The sequence below is a fragment of the Cebus imitator genome, unplaced genomic scaffold (assembly GCF_001604975.1).
Source record: "Cebus imitator isolate Cc_AM_T3 unplaced genomic scaffold, Cebus_imitator-1.0 Scaffold102, whole genome shotgun sequence".
In the NCBI taxonomy this organism is placed as follows: Eukaryota; Metazoa; Chordata; class Mammalia; order Primates; family Cebidae; genus Cebus; species Cebus imitator.
In genome coordinates this window covers 3,370,549-3,374,431 of record NW_016107417.1, presented here as the reverse complement: position 1 = coordinate 3,374,431, position 3,883 = coordinate 3,370,549, and positions in this window count along the sequence as shown.

The following is a 3,883-nucleotide window of genomic DNA, read 5'->3' as shown; positions in this document are numbered from 1 at the left end:
GCTGGTTCTAAAATAGATTACCTTAAAAGGCATGAACCCAGGAGGCAGAGGTTGCAGCAAGCAGAGATTGCACCACTGCATTCCAGCCTGGGTAACAGAGCAAGACTCCGTCTCAATCAAAAAAAAAAAAAAAAAAAAAGATTTCAGCCCAGTCAGGGTGGCCTCATGGCCCTGCTCTCACCCCGATGTTTGTAATAGGTCCATTTTCAATCCCCATGGCAACTAGCCATTTTATTAATGAGAAAACAGATGTTCTTGAGGTTGCAGAAAGAAAGAAAAACAAAACAGATGTTGGGAGAGGCTCAGAAAGTCAGCCAGAGTCACTCTGCTGGAGTGTGGCCAGGAGGCACTGTGTCTACTTCCCTGCCACTGCACGGTGCCTCCAGGGAGTGGTGACTTCCTCCTATCAAAGCAGCTCCTGGGGGCTGAGTCATTCCTAGCAGTTTCTGTGCAAAGCCAGGGACAGCCACCTCGGGCCCGTTGGCAGGCTGCCACCCTAGGCAGTTGCCTCAAGTCTGGGTGTCCTCAGAAGACAGAGCAGGGACAGGAAGCTAATGTCTCTTCCCTCTGCAGGGGGTGGACAGCCGGGCAGTGAGGCCACATCAGGACTCAACTCAGACTGGCCTGGGCATCTGAGAAAGCGAAGGAGGATAGAGGGGCAGGTTGGGGACATCCAAGGGCAGCACAGAGCATCCAAATCTAGTACAAAGAAAGGGGATGGGGCATTAAGGTGCAGTTTGGGCAATCAGCTGGCACCTGGGCAATCGGCACACAGTTACCTTATGTGCCAGGTGCAGGGCTGGGTGCTGGGATTCCGGGATGAGCAGAAAGGCACCTGCCCTCACGAGACTGTTGCCCAATGCAGGATCTCCAGGGCACACACCTTTTCTTCTACCACTCACACCTGCCCTTCCTGCCTCCTCATTTTCCCTTCCAGCTAGAATGGTGGAGTTTCCCTTTTCTCATTCATTTGCTCGATTATTGTCCCAAGTATTTATCCAGTGCTCACCTCGAACCAGGTCATGTTCTAAGTGTAGTGAATGTATTAGCGAATGAAATAGACAAAAGTCCTTTCCCTTATAAAGCTTACGGAATATTAAAGACAAAAAATAAACCAGGAAGCACATAGAGAAGTGATGACTTTGAGAAATCAAGAAGGGAGAGCAGGCAAGCAGACGAGGAGGACCCAGAATCTTTGAAAGGAAGAGAGAAGTTGGGCGTGGTGGCTCATACCTGTAATTCTAGCACTTTGGGAGGCTGAGGCAGGAGGATCACTTGAACCCAGGAGCTCAAGACCAGCCTGGGCAACATAGTGAAACCCCATCGGTTAAAAAAAAAAAAAATGAAAAAGAAAGGAGAAAAAAGATCGCTCTTCTATTCTAGTAGGAGAGGAGGCAGAGAAAGAGTGTACAGGTGCAGATTCAGGTAAGATTGAAGAGAAGAAAAAGGGAAGGAGGCTGAGCGCAGAGGCTCACACCTGTAATTCCAGCATTTTGGGAGGCTGAGGTGGGTGGATTGCTTGAGCCCAGGAGTTCGAGACCAGCCTGGGCAAATGGCGAAATGCTGTCTCTATAAAAAATTATCTGGGCATGGTGGCGTGTACCTGTGGTCCAAGTTAATCAGGAGGCTGAGGTGGGAGGATGGCTTGAGCACGGGAGGCAGAGGTTGCAGTGAGCAGAGATCAAGGCACTGCATTAAACGGGCTCAGTAACAGTGAAACCCTGTCTCAATGCAAAAAAAGAAAACGGGAAAGAAAGCATGTTGGAGGTTTGCAGAGAGAGAATAGGGTGTGATTAGTTGCTTAGAAAGTGAAATCGTGATTCTGAATGACATTTTTGTAAGGAAAAAAGTGGAAATGCGAAGTTTCTAGATATCTGCAGTGTGATTGCCAGGGAACGCCTGAGGAGTTTTGTGCCTGAGTTGAAAGTGAAACAGTCCTCTGTTTATCTGATTTCTTCTTCTTCCAGTACAGGCACCAAGTAGGTGGAGGGATGGGTTCAACCAGGGCTTGAGTCTTGCAGGAGAGGTGGTTTTAGGAATGTCCATACATTCTAGATACTCCTCCTTTCAAGACATGGAGCCTACTTCCCCTCCCTGTGAATGTAAACTGGACTTAGTGACTCCTAAAGAATAGGATCAATGCAAGTGATGGGGAGAGGCTTAGGAGACCTGGCACAAACACATTTTGGCTTCCTGCCTGCACTGTCTCTTGGATCTCTTGTTCTGGGAGAAGACAGCTGCCGTGTCATGAGACACTCAGCAGCCCTGTGGACAGGTCCACATGGTAAGGAGCTGAGGCCTCCCAACCAACAGCCTGTTAAGTGAGCCCCCTGGGAAGGCGATCCTCCAGCCCCACACAAGGCCTCAGAAGATGGTAGTCCTGGCCAGCATCTTAACTGCAAACCTCATGAGAGACTGTGAGGTAGAACCGCCAAGTTAATGCTCCCAAATTCTTGATCTACAGAAACTGTGAGATAAGCGGGGCCAGGTACAGCAGCTCATGCCTGTAATCCCAGCACTTTGGGAGGCTGAGGCAGGTGGATCACCTGAGGTCAGGAGTTTGAGACCAGCCTGGCCAACATGGTGAAACCCCATCTCTACTAAAAATATAAAAATTAGCCAGGCATAGTGGTGGGCATCTCTAATCCCAATTACTCAGGAGGCTGAGGCAGGAGAATCACTTGAACATGGGAAGCAGAGGTTGCAGTGAGCTGAGATTGCATGATTGCACTCTAGCCTGGGTGACAAGAGTGAAACTCTGTCCCAAAAAAAGAAAAGAAAAGAAACTGTGAGATAATAACTTTTTGTCTTTTTTTAAGATGGGGTTTTACCATATTGGCCAGGCTGGTCTTGAACTCCTGACGTCTGGTGATCCACCCACCTCGGTCTCCCAAAGTGCTAGGATTACAGATGTGAGCCACCGCGCCCGGCCGAGATAACTTAATAAATTGTTTTCTTCATTTAAACCACAAAGTATGGGGTGATTTTTATTTATTTAGTGCAAAGCTGACACATTCCAGATAAGACTCCCAAACTCTAGCTGCTGTCTCAACAACTGGCCCCGAAGACTTTCTGCCCGGTCCCTGCCTCTCCTGGTGCTCCTTGCCACAAGTCCCTACTACATAGTGTGATATGGACTTGTGGGGTCTGGTTCACTGCACATGGCAAGATGTACTCTCTGCAATCATTGAGATTGTTCAGTTTTGTCCTCTAGTCTGTTAAGGGGGTAAATCAGATTAATCAATTTTCTCAACTCTAATCTTGTATTTTTAGAACAAATCCAGCTTGGGCACAGTTCCCTTCATGTATATTACCAGGTTCATTTTGCTAATAATTTGCTTAGGATTTTTCCATCTGTGTTTATGAGCCTGCAATATTTCTTTCTCATGCAGTCTCCATTAGGTTTTCATACCAAGTACAGTACCCTTATGACATGTGGTGGAGAGGTCCCTCTGTTTTTCAATACTCTGGAAGAATTTATACAAGATAGAATGATTTGTTTTCTCATTGTTTGGTTGATCTTTCTGGTGGAGCCATATAGACCTGGAGTTTTCTTTGTGGTATGACTTTGTCTACTTATTCAATTTATTATATATATATATGTGCTGCCGAAGCGAGCACTATTTATTCAATTTATTTAATGTTATAGGACTAATCAGGATTTCTATTTCTCTTTGTTTTAGTTTTGGTATATTATATTTTTCTATAAGGTCTTGTTCATTTTTATAGACATCTAAATATAAAAGGGGCCTTTAAAAAGGTCATGGAAGGCCGGGCGCGGTGGCTCACGCCTGTAATCCCAGCACTTTGGGAGGCCGAGGCGGGTGGATCACGAGGTCAAGAGATCGAGACCATCCTGGTCAACATGGTGAAACCCCGTCTC